This window comes from Carassius carassius, chromosome 21 (genome assembly GCF_963082965.1).
Source record: "Carassius carassius chromosome 21, fCarCar2.1, whole genome shotgun sequence".
In the NCBI taxonomy this organism is placed as follows: domain Eukaryota; kingdom Metazoa; phylum Chordata; class Actinopteri; order Cypriniformes; family Cyprinidae; genus Carassius; species Carassius carassius.
In genome coordinates, this window is record NC_081775.1 from 15486824 (window position 1) to 15505612 (window position 18789).

General features: G+C 35.4%; 1 protein-coding gene and 1 pseudogene across 2 annotated transcripts in view; both read left to right on the top strand.

Moving 5' to 3' along the window:
- LOC132098267 (importin-11-like) overlaps positions 1–7710 on the top strand; it is a 45366-nt pseudogene extending 37656 nt beyond the window's left edge.
- Positions 1–18789, top strand: part of LOC132097611 (Rieske domain-containing protein) — a 143343-nt gene that overhangs the window by 123350 nt on the left and 1204 nt on the right. The window lies entirely within an intron of this gene.

Here is an 18789-nt window from a genome sequence, read left to right on the forward strand (position 1 = left end):
GAGGTGACATTATCACTTTTAATGACTGAATCATGATTGGATCACGGGTAGAGAGAATCCTGCCACATCTGTGGGGTGCTTCAACAAGGGTATTGTTCCTGAGAAAGGCTTGCATGAATGTTAGAAGTTGTGATGGTTAAAAGAAAGTTATTTACTGACCCTCATTTCTGTGCTCCGTTTTTTTCTTTTTCTTTTTTTTTCATACATGGAATATCCTTTCGACTCTCTTTCTATCCTACATCCCTGGATTAGGACTGTTACTGTCAAACTCCAAAATGACAGCGAAGCATAGTAAAAGAATCATGAAAATGGGAGAAATTCAGCTCACTGACTCAATGATTCAGTCGCAATTGTTAACAGCCTACTGGAGTGAAAGATTATCAGTGAATGATGACAAAGTACTGGAATTTTTGAAGCTTGACAGCCTCAGTCCTCCTTCAGTCCAATTACTAAACAGAGTGGACAGGGCATTCTTCAACAACGTCGTACAGTTTGTGATGATATCAAGATGAATAACTGGCTGAATTTTTATTTTGGGCTGAACTATCACTTTAAAGTGCTCGATATATGTTGTGACAAGTTGTGTTTAACGACGTTTCTTTCTTCAGCTGTGGAAGAGACAGGCGGTGACTCCTGGAAGTATAGTTTGCAGGTAAGTGACCTCCTTTCTTCCAGTTTGACTGATTTCATAATTATTATAATGTTCTAAGGTGGGGTTTTTTTGCATATGGAACATTTCCACTTGCTCATACAAGGTCAGTGGAAGTGTCAGTAAATGCAAAGCGACTGAGTTAAAATGATTCAGGGGTCTGTCTCATTTATTTGGAATTTACATAGGGGGCCATGACTCAGGGTCATTTGTTACTGCCCTCATGCGACTTGATTTGCATTACATCTGGCGGCCTATTTAATGTGTTTTTTATGTCCTGGCTTTATGACATTGGCTGACTAAACTTATAACCTCTAGCAAGAGTAGCGTTTTACATCATATTTGTAATTTACTCTGTGAAAGACGCCACTGTGGAGTCTATAACCTTCAGGTAATTTCGAAAGGGAATGTCTTAATTATGTTTTGGGTTTAAATAGTCTTCCTTGTCCTCTGAGTGTAAGCAGTGCGAATGTTGCACATCAGTTGAAAGTAGTGGATCTCAACTCGTTAGTCACAAACCTAAAATGTGATGCATGTCTGTTCTGATTTTGTTGTGGATAACAGGAAAAAACAGGGGTGAATGCAAATAATAAATTGCAATTAACCATATAATTGGGCCTTATGAAAGATAGCAAAGGCTTATTTTTTATTATTATTAACAGAAAACACTGTTGTCGTTCATGTCACAAGCTCTGTGAGTTTGTGTCCAATCAAATCACAATATTTTGACATACATTTTCTATATTTGTCACTTGGTAGTAGGGCCGGGCGATATCAATGATTATCACAATAAATGTCAAATCTTTATTTGATTCTTAAGTTTAATGCCAGATTTTTGCTCCAAAGTGAAAGTTGTAGAAACCAAACCATTTATTTTCCTTAACAAAATAAATATCTAAATAGAAAAATTAATATCTTAGTTTCTGCATGTTCTAACGAGTGATATTGTTTCCAATCAAGAAACAAGTTTGGGTTGGCTGATAATGTTAATCATAATATAATTTTTTTGTCTCTTAGAAATGCATATTTGATAGTAGCTTGAGTTAGGATACAGAGTTAAAGTTTTGTTCATTATCAAAATCAGTAACATTTGTAAAAATTGTAGCAACCTCCATTTTATATGGTTACAATTAATCTGACCAAGGATTTTTTTTTTTTATTATTAAATTTTTTTATTAAGCATTGGTCTCCTATAGTAGAATACATTTAAATCATGATAAACACAGTTAAAACCACACATTAGCACTTCAGTACCATGGTAAAAATATAACTATGAAAAACAGTAGTCTAAAGACATTCAGTTTACATATGCGCACATGCTAGCTTAATAACAAATACATACTATAATTATATACCATTACTCCTTTAATAATAACATCCCAAATTTCTGCCTCAAAACGAACATTTATTGAACTCTTCAAATCATTTTATAGAGTAAAATTATACCGCAATAATTATCGTTATCAAATTATTGCCCAGCCCAACTCAGTAGTAGCATGATTTTTTTCTGATAAAGGTTGCGATTTGGTTTGCTGTTCTTGTTTGTACGAGTGCACTCTTTATTATGGTGGAAAAATGCATGGGGGTTTCAAAGGTTCTCTTTTGTTGACAACAATTGTTTTATAAGTGTTTCTTGTTACAAGATTGGAAAGACGTTTGGTGCTTGTTGCATTCCCAGTGCTATTCTAAGCAACCCAAACTCCGAGCAGATGTAGAGAGTTGTTGTAGAGCAGTATTTACTGTGATCCAAGCCGCTCCAGACACAGAAAACATCATCAGCTGCTGTGCTCTGCCTTACTCTGAATCATTCAGTGCATATATTGAATTAATTAAATTTTCAACCTTTCCGATTTAATAATCGCACTAAGCCATACTGGAGTTTTAGTTTTGATTAATCATGCAACCTCATTTGATAGAAGCTAAATCTTTGAAGTCTTCCAAACCTCTGGGCCAGAATGAAGTCCTTTCTCTTGTGATCATCCATAGTCAGTCCAGGCACCTGCCCTAAGTGCCCTTATTGATTCAGTTCTGAACTTTATTGATCATGTCAGATTTCCTGCAGGCATAGAACATGATGTGACATATGTGGTATTGTTGAGTTTGCCACATGCACTTTGCAAAGGTGTGATATTTGACCTCCTTTATTCCCCTGTGAGGTCAGTGTCCAAGCATGTAATAATAGATGCTGAAGGCCACAGAGTCAGGTCTCGCACCCTGACCCCTCCTTCAATGCAAACTATTGATTGTGTTGGCTAGAGCGATGGATACCACTGAAAATCAGATGGTTTTCTTTTCATGTGTTTGTGTTGGTAGGTTAATGCTTCTGTTGAAATGTTGTTTCTTTATTGAATAATTCCTTGTCAAATACTCTTTGTTTTACTCGATATCTTTACAGCCGTGCACAGAAGTGCTTTTCTTGGACATTTTCCACAGCTACAGTCAAACTTTGACATCATTGCTTCTAGAAATGGTGCAGAATCTTCAAGGTTGGTTTTACCAGATTTTTTAATAAATATTATTTAGACTATCTAGGGATAAAAATGTTATCAAATTAAATAAATCACTTATGTTAGTACTTTAAGAATTATTTTACATAAGCGTATAATAAAATATAATGCTAGTTTGTGGTGACACTTTATTTATTGTTTGAAAAGTCGTTGTCAGAATACTCAATCTGACTCAAACAAGGGTGCGCTGTTTCTACATGTATTTCAAATCAAAGCGAAATACACATAGAAACAGCACACCCTTGTGGCACGGAGGACACAGAAGAGCACACGCAGCATTGTGATATGGAGAGACACAGAGGAGACCTTGACAAAGGAATTATTGAATAAAGTCGTTATTTTAGTTTTCTTTGCTTACAAAAAGTGTTCCCATCACTTCATATAACCCAGATTGCACTTATGTTGGCAGGTGGAGTATTCTGACGACGACTTTTTAAACCTTTTAAGGACCTTGACACTGTTATTTACTTGGCAGTCTATGGGACAGTCTCAAGCCTCCAGGTTTTCTTCCAAAATATCTTAAATTGTATTTCGAAGATGAACAGAGATTTTACAGGTTTGGAACAACATGGGTGTAAGTGATTGATGACAAAATTTTCATTTTGGGGTGGAGTAACCCTTTAAAGACTCGGAGATCAAATGAAACTCAATGGTTAAATTAACTGCTGTTATGTTGTGATAATGAAAGAAATGTCACATTTGGAGGAAGTGTAGTTAAGAAAACTGTAAAAAAAAATAAATAAATAAAAAAATAAAAAAAATAGGCTATTCTTTGTCAAAATAAAACTGAAAGTTCGTACTGCAGGTCACTTTTTTATCTATAGTAATTAACATGTTAGCTTCTTACGTCAAATATTTTAAAAAGCCAACAAATGGGAAGTGCTGAAAATGTGCCTGGATACCACACGGTTTTTAGAGAACCCCTTTTTGAAGTGTTTCAGCATAGGAGTACTGTCAATTCTAGCTTCTGCCTGACATTAGCTTAGAAAGGCTGGCTTGACACCAAATGACACATGCCATGCCATCAGTTCTTCAATGTTCTTTTTATTTCCAAGTGAAGGGTTTTCTCTACCTTTTTTGTCAGGAAAAACTGACAAAGTCATCTGGGGTTCTACTTTAGATGTGGACTTTTTGATTGTAGCCTTGCTGGGCAAATGTCACCTTTATAAAGCACATGCACCCCGCTAAGCTAAAGCGCTAGTGCTACCACTTACAGCTGCGTGTAGCAATTAAGCTTGCACTTTCAGTCAAATACAAGGACTGTCTGACTAGCATTACGCTCTCATTGTCTTTGATCTGGCTCGCTATTAATTAAGTAGTGAATGACTCAAATAAGCTTTTCGTGTAAATTAGTTGATGATTAAATTAGAATGATGTGCTAAACAAATATTCTTATGGACATAAGGATCTTTGAGTGTTTCGGCATGGAATTCGAAAAATCCATGCTTTATTAAAAAGGTGACAGCAGTCGGCAGTTTTTTTGCAAATCATGTGTCATTAAAGTGTGAAGTCAACATCATTATAAAAGCACACATTTAGATGAGGATTCTGATAATGACCCCAGTTAATTTCCTAGTAGGGTCGTTGTCTTTTTCTCTTGAGCATTTCCTGTGTTCTAATTATACTTGGACTTGTCATTTTATAATGGATAATTGTGATTGGTTAAGGGAAATGGGCCATAAGTTTTAGTTGCTTATGTTATTTTATCACACGCTCTGCCACTTTTACTACTGTGATTGTTTGCAAAGTGGTTAACTTACAATTATTACAGATGTGTGTGCTAGATGTTCCCTACAGGCCTAAAGCACATTGTGTGCAGGTTGTAAGGGGAGAAAATAAATGAACATTTAAAAATCACAGTGTCTGCTTTCCCTCTCAGGCCCCAGTAATGTGGAGGATCCAGTGCAGATGCCCATGAAGGATGCAGGTACCATCATGCATTACTGGTTACCCTTGCACACTCAACACCTTTCTCTTCAGTAAGACTAAAAATCTGGCTCAATCTAATTTTGAAATAAAAAAAAAGTGTTCTCTTATGAAATTAAGAAATACTAAAATAATTTAAAGCGCACTAATAGTAATGTTATAATAGTTTAAATATTAGATACAGTATGTCATGAATATATGTGTTTGTATATAAAATATATGTCACCCTGGAGCACAAAACCAGTCTTAAGTTGCTGGGGTATACTTTTGGCAATAGCCAAAAAACACTGTATGGTTCAAAATTATACATTTTTATTTTATGCAAATTAAGTAAATAATCATGTTCCATTAAGATATTTTGTAAATGTCCTACCGTAAATATATCAAAACTACACTTTTGATTAGTAATATGCATTGATAAGAATTCATTTGGACAGTTTCAAAGGCGATTTTCTCAGTATTTTGACTTTTTTGCACCCTCAGACTCGTGATTTTTATCTGTATAAAATTGTATAGTTGTATAGAATAGTTGTATTTCAGCCAAATATTGTCCAATCCTAATAAGCCATACATCAAAGCTTATGAAAGCTTATTTATTCAGCTTTCAGATGATGTATAAACCTCAATTTCGAAAAACTGACACTTAAGACTGAACATTAAGCTGAATTTTCAGCATTATTACTCCAGTCTTCATTGTCTCGTCAAGATCCTTCAGAAACCATTCTAATAGTGTTGTCAAAAGACCTGGTATTTCAGTACCAAGTCGGTACTAAAAAAATATTTAAATTGTACAAGTGTTTTTTTTAGGGGGGGGGGGGGGGGGGGGGGGGGGTTGTAGGCCTTCCGGTGGTACCGAGTGCGTTATCCGAGAGGTGCACAGATGCGTTTTCTTCATAGAAGCACTGAGACATGATGACATCAAAAGGAGGAAACACACCAAACTATAACAAAACACTTTAAAGACAGACGCCTAGATCAAATGAAAGAGTGTTTCCCATACATTGGGAAATATCAAAACTGGCCACCAAAAATAAAAGGCTTTGACTTCGTTGAATACACACGGGTTAAAACCCGGTGCGGGTGTTTTGAAATCACTGTATTTCTAAAGAAAACCGAATGTCTTCAGAAAATGATGGATGTCCTTTTCATTTCATCTTGCCTGAAATGCCCGAGCAGCATTTGTGATCGCAGGCTCAGCGCTTATTTGATTACAGCCGTTACCGAGGAAACCTCTCTCGCATGTTCTACAAGCTCCTCCTGCTGGCAGAATTAATTTGCATATATATGGTGCCACAAATAGAGTACAAGGCCGTGGGAAACACCGCTTCTGTTATCAATACAACTTAGTTGTTATTCTTGGCTTTAAAATTCAAAAGCCCTTTAAAATTAAATATGTACACAGCTTGGATTAAATAAAAGTATAGTAAAAATTTTTAATTAGCATGTTTTTGTGTATTGCTTTGGTACTGAAATTGGTACCAAGAACCGTGGATTTTCACTGGTATTGGTACCGAATACTGAAATTTTGGTACCGTGACAACACTACATTCTAATTTACTGATTTGTAATCAGTGTTGGAAACACTTGTGCTGCTTAATATTTTTGGAACCTGTGATACTTTTTTCAGTATTCTTTGATAAAGTAAAAAGGAACAGTGTTTATTCAAAATATAAATTCTGTTAGAATATACACTACTATTTCTTTATATGGTATATTTCCATTCTACTATTAGGTGTTTTTTGTTTGTTTGGTTGTTTGTTTGTTTGTTTTTGTTTTAAGGAAATAAATACATCCTTGATGAGCATTAAATCTTACTGATCCCAAATTTTTGAAAACTCTTTCAGGGAGCTACAAGTCAGCCATACCAGGTATTATTTAATAAACATAATTAAATTACTCCATTTAAAAATGTAAACATTCATAAAAATACCTGCAAGTCTGTGTTAGTGAATGAAGCCAGAAAGTCGTGGGAACTTCCTAAGCCTTGCTTTCTGTAGATGAAACAGTATTCACTCCTGTTATTGTTTTTCCCAGGAAGTGATGTCACTCCACAGGTGAGTTCAAAGAAGCTTTTGCAGTGATAGAGTCTTACCCTTCTGTAGATAAAAGACTAAAGCTTTCTCTCAGAAGTTTTTAATTTTTTTATTGCATTACTCCTCTGTGTGCTCGGATAGGCATTTTATCAAAAAGAATGTGAAATGAAGCCCAGCACCTTCAAGTTTCTTGCTGTTTTGCCATGATTTTTTTTCTAGAAATCTAGGTTAGTTACATAAAGGTGTACAGGTATAAACACATAATTTAATAGCTCAATTATTTATTTATTTTTGGCCTCAGGAGTTTAAAAATTGTGCCGGATAACATCAAAATGCCGAATGAGGACAGCCCCTGGAAAGAGCTGATATCTTTCACTTTCTCGCAAGTCTTTTTAGGAACAGCACAAAGATATCGAGATTTAGATAAACCTCTCAGACAGGAGCCTGGATAATCTTTACACTTCGCCTCAATGACATTTACTGCCTTCTTACAATAGCAGTATTATATCAGCTGTGGTTGATGGATTGGTTAAACAACGTTCTTCTGGGAGACTCCAGCAATGCATTTGAAGATGTGAGGTATCAGATATGTTAAATAAACATTGAAGGCCATGAGGATTAAGCAAAGAAACTTGGAATTAAAAAAAATAAAAGCGCTTTTAAAAGCAAAGCATAAGTAGGTGCAGAAGTGTTGGGGAAGATGACTTGACAAGCTGCTTATAATTTACATTAGTTACAGTAGAGTCAAACTACCCATTCAACTTATTTAGCTACACTACAAGATAATAAAATGTTGCTTGCAACACTGTTTTTCTTTTTTCTTTTATTTAGTTATTTATTTTTTTATTGGGCTGTAAGTCAAATTAATATTAATTTCTTAAACAGGTATTACAAAATGGTTGTTTCTTCATTTAGTTACTTCTGTCATTTGGCTATATTAAAAAAATATAGCAATGTATCTAACTAGCAATGTAGAAAAACTAGTGTTATGCTATTAAAAATGTAGTTCTTTCTACTGTTTTGTCATTTACTCTCCAACATTGCTGTGCAGTGCCAGTGCCTGATGCAGTTTTTATGTTTTGGTGACAGTTCTGTGGGAGAAAAAGACAAAGATATAGAATTAAATAAAGAAGTAATGAAGACTGTGACTCTACACAAACCATCATTTTTTACTTTAGAGTGAAAGAGAGTGGAGAAACAGACCTCTGTTGTGGAAGATCTCATTATGATCGCATTTGAAACCATGACCGCCAGTGTCTTCTTCCATTCACCACTGTTTGTTTTTATTTTTCTGTTTCTTTCTCCTATTGAGTAAGGAAAGAGGGATTTAAACCTCAATTTGCATATTTCCAAACGTTGATGTTGACTCCACGAAATTAAAATGAGAGTTTTGTGACTTTTAGTCTATGTTTTGAGGTCATCTACACTATCATTCAAAATTTTGCACTCAGTATTTTTTTATTAATACTTTGTGTTAAATTTACATTAATTTGATCAAAAGTGACAGTAATTACATTTATATTATTACAGAATAATTTCAAATGCTGTTTTTTTTTTTGGACATTCTTTTTATGAAAGAATCCTAAATACGGTTTTGAACATTGATGATAATAATACGAAACGTTTCTTAAGCAATAAATCAGATGATTTCTGAAGAATCATGTAACATTGAACAATGGGGTAATGAGCTTTAACATCACAGGAATAAATTACAGTGTAACATTTTTTTGTATTATATTAATATTTCATGACATTACTCTTTTTACTGTATTAATGATCAAATAAATGTAGCCTTTTCAGCAAAAGAGATTTATTTTAAAGACATTTAAAAATCTTACAGACCCTTAACTTTTAAACAGGGTACATGCAAGCATATTTATAAATGGCAACGAAAGTAAATTCTATCAGATACATATTTAAAAATGTACAGATTTCCTCAATAAAATTTTACAAAAATATGAATGACTCATGCACTACATCAGTTTTTTAATTATTGCAGAAAAATGACATAACTAAGTTGAAATGTTCAATTCAATTCAATTCAAGTTTATTTGTATAGCGCGTTTTACAATACAAATCGTTACAAAGCAACTTTACAGAAAATTATGTTTCTACAATATTTAGTAATAGCTTGTAAGTGGTGACTGTCAGTTTGTGCACGTATGACAGGATTTGTAGAAAAATTTATACAAGTCGTAGTCAGCCAGATGATGAACATTATTATTATTATTAATAATTAATAATTATTATATGATGCAGTCACACTTGTAGCAATATTTGTTAGTTCTGTTGTTGATTCAGGGTTAGCATCATCCGGGGTCCTCTGAGGGTCAGCATCATCTCTTCTCAGGTGTTCTGGATCCAGACTGGAGCTTGTGTAAATCCTAGTTACAAAACATGGAAACAAGTAGAGACATCATTAGCATAGCTGCTGTTCCAACAAAGTAAAATTAATTAGTTAATTAGTTTAACCCAAGCTAAAGAATAAGAATGCACATTTGATCAGATACAACTATACTCACAATTTAAGATACATTATTCAAATGCTTGGCGAAAGAGATGCGTTTTTAATCTAGATTTAAACAGAGAGAGTGTGTCTGAACCCCGAACATTATCAGGAATGCTATTCCAGAGTTTGGGAGCCAAATGTGAAAAAGCTCTACCTCCTTTAGTGGACTTTGCTATCCTAGGAACTACCAAAAGTTCAGCGTTTTGTGACCTTAGGGAGCGTGATGGATTGTAGCGTGGTAGAAGGCTAGTTAGGTATGCAGGAGCTAAACCATTTAGGGCCTTATAGGTAAGTAATGATAATTTGTAACTGATACGGAACTTCATAGGTAGCCAGTGCAGAGACTGTAAAATTGGGGTAATATGATTATATTTTCTTGATCTGGTAAGGACTCTAGCCGCTGCATTTTGGACTACCTGTAGCTTGTTTATTGAAGAAGCAGGACAACCACCTAGAAGTGCATTACAATAGTCCAGTCTAGAGGTCATGAATGCATGAACTAGCTTTTCTGCAGCAGAAACAGATAACATGTTTCGTAGCTTGGCAATGTTTCTAAGATGGAAGAATGCAGTTTTTGTAACATGGGAAATATGATTTTCAAAAGATAAGTTGCTGTCTAATATAACACCCAGATTTTTGACTGTAGAAAAAGTAACAGTACATCCGTCTAGTTGCAGATTGTAATCTACAAGATTCTGTGTAGTGTTTTTTGGTCCAATAATTAATGTCTCTGTCTTATCTGAATTTAATTGGAGAAAATTATTGGTCATCCAATCTTTTACATTTTTAACACAATCTGTTAGCTTAGATAATTTAGAGGTTTCATCTGGTCTCGTTGAGATATATAGCTGAGTATCATCAGCATAACAGTGGAAGCTAATTCCGTATTTTCTAATAATATTACCAAGGGGCAACATGTATATTGAAAATAGAAGGGGACCTAGGACGGATCCTTGTGGCACTCCATATTTTATTGATGATAAATGAGATGACTCCCCATTTAAGTGAAACAAAATGGTAGCGATCGGACAGGTAGGATCTAAACCATCTTAGAGCCTGCCCTTGAATACCTGTATAGTTTTGTAATCGATCTATGGGTATGTCATGATCTATGGTGTTGAACGCAGCACTAAGATCAAGTAAAACTAGAAATGAGATGCAGCCTTGATCTGACGCAAGAAGCAGGTCATTTGTAATTTTAACAAGTGCAGTTTCTGTGCTATGGTGGGGCCTGAAACCTGACTGAAATTCTTCATACAGATCATTTTTGTGCAGGAAGGTGCTCAATTGAGCAGACACAACTTTTTCTAAAATTTTAGACATAAATGGAAGATTTGAAATAGGCCTATAATTTGCCAGTTCACTAGGATCTGGTTTTGGTTTCTTAATAAGAGGCTTAATTACCGCCAGCTTGATTGGTTTTGGGACGTGACCTAAAGATAACGACGAGTTAATAATATTGAGAAGTGGTTATTCGGCTACAGGTAACAACTCTTTCAGTAATTTAGTGGGTACAGGATCTAATAAACATGTTGTTGGTTTAGATACAGTGATAAGTTTATTTAGCTCTTCCTGTCCTATATTTGTAAAGCACTGCAGTTTATCTTTGGGTGCGATGGATGAAACTGGATGAAAGTGTTAGACGCTGTAGAATCTACATTCGCTATTGTATTCCTAATGTTATCTATTTTATCAGTGAAGAAATTCATAAAGTCATTACTATTTAACGTTGGTGGAATATTTGAATCAGGTGGCGTCTGGTAATTTGTTAATTTAGCCACTGTGCTAAATAAAAACCTTGGATTATTTTGGTTATTTTCTATGACTTTGTGGATATGCTCTGCCCTAGCAGTTTTTAGAGCCTGTCTATAGCTGGACATACTGTATTTCCATGCAATTCTAAAAACTTCCAAGTTAGTTTTTCTCCATTTGCGTTCAAGACCACGAGTTACTTTCTTGAGAGAGTGAGTATTACTGTTATACATTGACACAGTACGTTTTTCTCTAACCTTTTTCAATTTGATGGGGGCAAAAGCTTCTAATGTATTAGAGAAAATAGTGCCCATGTTGCCAGTCATTTCGTCTAATTCATGTGTATTTTTGGGTACAAATAGCAGTTGAGATAGATCAGGCAGGTTATTTGCAAATCTGTCTTTGGTGAATGGAACAATAGTTCTGCCCAGACGGTAACGCTGAGACATGTAGTTAATATCAGTGATATGCAGCATGCACAATACAAGGAAATGGTCTGTAATATCATCACATTGAGGTACGATATCTATAGCAGTAAGATCGATTCCATGCGATATAATTAAATCTAGTGTATGATTAAAATGATGAGTGGGCCTGGTGACATTTTGCTTGACTCCAAAAGAGTTTATTAGGTCAGTTCAGTCAGGTCATTCGTATTATCAACGTGAATATTAAAATCTCCCATGATTAGCGCCTTATCAACTGTAACCAGAAGATCTGAGAGGAAATCTGCAAATTCTTTTAGGAATTCTGTATACGGCCCTGGTGGTCTATACACAGTAGCCAGAGCAAGAGATACATTAGATTTCTTTTGCATGTCTGACAGTGTAACATTAAGCAGAAGTATTTCGAATGAGTTAAACCTGTATCCCGTTTTCTGGGTAACATTGAGAATATCACTATATATTGTTGCAACACCTCCGCCATGACCAGTCTGACGGGGCTCATGCTTATAACAGTAGTTTGGTGGAGTCAACTCATTTAGACCAAAATAATCATTTGGTTTTAGCCAGGTTTCAGTCAAGCAGAGTACATCAAAACTATTATCTGTGATCATTTCATTTACAATAACTGCTTTGGGTGTGAGCGATCTAATATTTATGAGCCCAAACTTTAAAGATTGTTTTTGTTCATTTACTTTACATATTTCTGGTTTAATCACGATAAATTTATATTTTGACCTCACTATTCGGGGAACAGACACAGTCTTAATAGATTGTACAGCGCAAGTACTTTTATCATTTAAGCGGGTGGAACAAAAGTCATCATAAAAGTTATTTGAGAATTGTCTTACTAGTCACATGGAGCGAAGTGTCCTGGAGATGTTGTCAGAGAGCAGCTCTGCTCCGCCGCTGCTGGGGTGCAAGCCATCAGCGCGAAACAGCCTAGGACGCTCCCAGAAAAGATTCCAGTTATTAACAAATAGCAGTTTCTGTTCTTTACACCATGACAACAACCATTCATTTAAAGCAAAAAGTCTACTGAACTTTTCGTGTCCTCGTCGATACGTGGGCAGTTGTCCAGACACGTATTTATCGACGAAAAATCACGTTTTGAACGAATCGTTTGAATCAATAGTTCATAGGCACATTCGTAAAGAGAGCTGTTTACTTCATTACTAAAGATATCAGCTGTTTGAACGAATCAAATCAATGGCATTTACCGCCACCTGCTAGCCATTTTAGATTCTTATTTAGAGTATTGTTTCATAAAAAAAGGGAAACTTTTTTTAAGGGGTGATTCACCCAAAAAAAAATATTATGCAATTTACTCAAATCTGAATGACTTTCTTTTGAGGAACATAAAGAACATATTTTAAAGACTGTTGGTAACAAAGCTGTTTTGGTTACCAGTGACCAATTTTTGCATGAAAAAAAAACATTTGAGATTTTTCTCAAATTATATTCATTTTCATAGTTTATGTTAGGCCGTCGTAGCCTAAATGTTTATGTGTAATAAATTTGATGTTGAATCAAATAAAAAAAATTATTTCTTAAGCCTCATACACTCCGGGACGATTATCGTGCACGTTTATCGTGTGCATTTATCGGCAGCGTTTATCAGCAACGTTTGTCGACGCGTCTTTTGTGTTCATACCCAAGCGATTTTCACTGGTGATAAGGTGAGTGAATGTGTAAATTCACTCCCTGACATTAGATGGCATTTAAAGAAAAACAGAAATACCCCGGTACACATTGAATCCTATTTGATCTGCAATTCCTCTCCATAACATCTCCCTCATATCGAGATTTTTGTATTCACTGTCAAATTTGTCATAAAGCCCTTTTTGTTCAGACACCAATGAAACCAGCAGCTCTACATTAATCTTGCCTCAATGCATCTTTTTGGTCTACTTACTTCTTCTTCATCGTTAGGTATCAAGTTTCTTGAAATGTCTTGTCAAAACTTAGTTACAATAAAAAGATGTCAAAAACTGCAAGAAAACTTCACTTCTTAATTGATTTTCTAGAATAAAAGAACTAAACTAAAGAAATATAGTCATGTAAATATATAAATATATGCAAAGAGAGTCAACTGAAACAGATTTGAAGATTTTTTTGCATTGTGTCACCAACGGATCCTCTGCAGTGAATGGGTACCATCAGAATGAGAGCCTAAACAGCTGATAAATACATCACTACGGTTCTCAAGTAATCCACACGACTCCAGTCTATCACATTTTTTGTGAAGTGAAAATCTATGTGTTTGTAAGAAAGAAATTAATCATGGCATTTATTTTTAAATCACCGTTCTGATGGAACCCATTCACTGCAGAGGATCTATTGGTGATCTAGTTATGTAATGCGTGTAATAAAGTGTAATAAAATCTGTTCAGCTGAAGGAACAAACTCATCTACATCCTGGATGGCCTCAGAGTGAGTAGAAAAAAATAATAATTAGTAGAGTTGTTCCGATTCCGATACTAGTATCGGAAATATCTCCGATACCACAACAAATTCTGGCATCGGCATCGGCGAGTACATGAACCCATATACCGATCCGATACCATTTTCAAGACCTAGTTATGAACGCTAGCTTTGCCTAACCGCTGCACGGTTCTTCTTCGCTGCTCAGAATGCATTGCAAACACAGGACGTTGTGCTGTAATGCCACAAGCAACCCCTGTGTAGAGCAGCGAAGAAGAAATGAAAACGCGTTAGCAGCACTGATCTATATATATGACTGGATCGCTCATCGCGTTCTAAACTGCCAACAGACAGTGAAGCCGCTTCTATATTATAGATCAGTGGTTAGCAGTATGTCCGCTGTTTAGCAGTATTTCAGACTGGACCAACCAGACAGTAAAACGGCGACTAGGGACCAAGACGGTGCTGAAAATTTTAAAATGTGATGATACCAGCGTCTCTGTAGAACCGGTAGTAAGTTTGAGTATATTCGTTACCCGCAGCTGCGTTCAGTCGCTTCCGTGTTAGTCTAAGCGCAGGGCTCCAGACTGTAGCCGAATATATATACTAGTGTCTGTGAATATTAAACTGCAAAATACTATTTAAATATTACTCCTGCAAAGTCTACATCTCTGTGGGAGACGGGCGCAGATGCACGGGAGCTCGCTGTTTTGTGGTCTCTGCCGTGTGTCACTATATGAGGACATGAACGCATAAACCGTCACTTCATGAGAATTTAACGTTTCATTTGAGAAAACTGTCATATCATAAACACAGACACTCAAAGATCTTCATGGCGAGTAAATTGACAATATATTAAGCTACTGTTGTAGCCTACAGTAGATTTAGCTACGTCTCTATGTAGTAATAATACGTCTCTATTAATAATAATAATTATGCCTAGACGGTTGCTTGTTTTTTACTTGTTTTGTTGTAAAGAGATTATCTGATTAATATAGAATTTTTTATATTCCTAGACTTATTTGTTGCAGTTTTTTATACACCAATATTGTAAAAATAAAATACTAAAATACCTTTTTTAGTTTGCGGTGTTAGATTTTTGGCTGCATTTGAAGTTCTTTTTCGCTTAAGAAATTAAATAATATTACTGTCAAATTCATGTCAGATAATAAAAATACTGTAATAAATACAGTAGTTAACCATGTATTTGTTCATGTTTTATCAAGGGATAAGTCTGGAGCACACCATAAAATAATTCTAGAAATTTACACAGGGCTAGTAGTATATACAGCTGTATATACAGATACACACCCAGGTATCGGATCAGTACTCTGTATCGGCCGATACCCTGAGCCCAGGTATCGGAATCGGTATCGGGAAGAGAAAAAGGGTATCGGAACATCTCTAATAATTAGTATATATATATATATATATATTTTATTAAAATTATTATTATCCATTTCTTTAAGGAAAGAGAGAAGTCTTGCATTTCAGAGTTCCACAGTAGTTTGTTTGTAACAATCCACTTGTCTCAATAGTTTTGGCAAGCGACTTACTCAAGAGTGCCTGTGTTGCAGGCAGTGTATGTGCAAATGTGTGTGTGTGTGTGTTATGTGCTGGTGGGCTTTTTTTGTATGTGTGTGTGTGTGTTGCTCCAGTGGGGATCAGTCAAGCACTCGAGTGCGTGAGTGTGAGTTGATGGGCATTGAGGCAGTCTTGACAGAGCAAGCAAATGTTCACCTGCCACTCTTTAATCAGGCACATTTGTCACTGTCATGATGAGACAGTATGCCTGAGAAAGGCTCAGAGGGATTTTCAGAGAGACATATGAGTAACCCTGGTGCTGACATCTGCCATCTGTGCCTTAGGCTTTGGGATTTGACAAGTTTATATTCAGCAGGAATTCACCAATATGCATTATACCTTCAAATTAGTCCTCATTGCTTGTTATGAGAAATAGCAAAAAAATTCCTTGACCTTGTACACTGTCATTTCTCCCAACTGGCAGCCCTCCAGACCCTCCCATTGATTCCTCACTTCATTTGACCTAGCGTGTCACGAAGTCTAGACTCTTGCGCTTTGCCTTGGCAGACAGATTATCTGAGCACTGATCTTGTGGCTCTAAGTTCAAAAGGGGCAGCAGCGCTGAACAGGTGTTGCTAAGGACCAGATCAATAGGCTGGGGAAACTAGTTGCATCCGTCTTCCTCATTTTCAGGAACTCTGTCATGTTTCTTCTCCACCCTGGGATTGTAGCGGGACATAATAAACTATTACTTTCCTTGGATAGATTAAGGCCCAGGACATTGGGGACAGTGCACTGAGCCATTACGTGGCCTCAAACCTGAATAAAAGGGACTAACATTCATATAGATAGACTTATGTGGCAGTATTAAAAAAATACAATAAACAATCAAATAAAAACAAATATGCATAGGACAAAACTTGTTTGAGGGGTAAGTGTGATAGGCCTGAGTATGGATTCAGATTTGCTAAAAATGTTCAGATTCCCAAACTCTTGATTCTATTGGATTCGTATTTGTGATTCAATATGGTTTGATTCCAATTCATGTTTATATATTTTAGTCATGTCAGTTTGAACTCCGTTTCTATTAATGTTGTGAATTAGGCATTTTTATACTGATTAAAAATAAATGTAAAAAGATTCACTAGATAGTAGGGATGTCAGTTAATATAACTTAATTATTTTTGAAAAAAATAACATGATAAAAAATATATTTTAATGCACTAGCCCTCCCCTCTGAACTCTACATCATCTTACATTTATTATAGTTGACTGTTGACAAATATGATACAGGGCAGCAACTCCATACATGCAGTTAATGTATGTCCTAAAATTCAAGATACTGGGGCTAAACTGCTCTTGTATGAGTTTTTGTCACAAATATTATATCATAAGCAATATCACATGAGTGCTGTTTATATGTTCGAATATAACGAGTGCAAATGTGATTTTATACAACAACAGTTCAGTAAATAAGATTATATGTGTTATATTTTAAACTGTTTTTGCTCAGCTTTGTCAACGAAAATATTACCTATAAAGCCACAGCAGAATTGTTGTATGTTTCCAAGCAACACAGCCGTGTTTAGTTTCTGAATGAATTCACGTTTTGAACGAATCGTTTGAATCAATGGTTCATAGGCACATTCGTAAAGAGAGCTGTTTACTTCATTACTAAAGATATCAACCGTTTGAATGAATCAAATCAATGGCAATTACCGCCACCTGCTAGCCATTTTAGATTCTTATTTAGAGTATTGTTTCATAAAAAAAGGGAAACTTTTTTTTTTAAGGGGTGGTTCAGCCCAAAAAATATTATTCAATTTACTCAAATCTGAATGACTTTCTTTTGTGGAACATAAAGAAGGTATTTTAAAGACTGTTGGTAACAAAGCTGTTTTGGTTACCAGTGACCAATTTTTGCATTAAAAAATATTTGAGATTTTTCTCAAATTATATTCATTTTCATAGTTTATGTTAGGCCGTCGTAGCCTAAATGTTTATGTCTAATAAATTTGATGTTGAATCAAATTAAAAAAAAATATTTCTCAAGCCTCATACACATTATCGTGCGCGTTTATCATGTGCATTTATCGGCAGCGTTTATCGGTAACGTTTGTCGACGCGTCTTTTGTGTTCATACCCAAGCGATTTTCGCTGGTGATAAGGTGAGTGAATGTGTAAATTCACTCCCTGACATTAGATGGCATTTAAAGAAAAACAGAAATACCCCGGTACACACTGAATCCTATTTGATCTGCAATTCCTCTCCATAATATCTCTCTCATATCGAGATTTTTGTATTCGCTGTCAAATTTGTCATAAAGCCTTTTTTGTTCAGACACCAATGAAACCAGCAGCTCTACATTAATCTTGCCTCAATGCATCATTTTGGTCTACTTACTTCTTCTTCATCGTTAGGTATCAAGTGTGCTTAGCAAGAACATTTTGTGCTTGAGCACCATCAAGCAGTGTTTTACTGTAAATTCAGCAGCTCCAGGCACTTGAACAAATGTGCCAATCGCAATGGTCGGCCAGTTTTTAACGCAGTGCATCAAACCCAAAAAACAGGCCCGAGGCATTTTTTTATTTTTTTATTACGCTTTTATTTCTCGTGTTTGTGCACAATCATATTAGCACCCTTTTTTTAGTCACGAGGCGTTAAACGACAGCGATAATCACTTGCAATATTCATCCTGGTGTGAACAAGCCTTAAAGGTACTATTTGTATGTCTACTTAATACTTTCTCATTTAAAGCAAAGATATCTTTAAATAATCTGTTGGGGGTATTTTCACAGCTAAATGTAATTTGTGATAAATTAGATTAATTAATCGACACATCATGTAATTAATTAGATTAAACATTTTAATTAACTTACAGCCCTACTAAATAAACCAACGAGTAGTTTGTTTTCATAATTCTGACTACATTGGTCATGCTGTATATTTTTGATTCGTTAACATGAAATGCTCATACTTTGAGAATCATTTGTTTTTAAATCAAACTACACTGGACGTGCT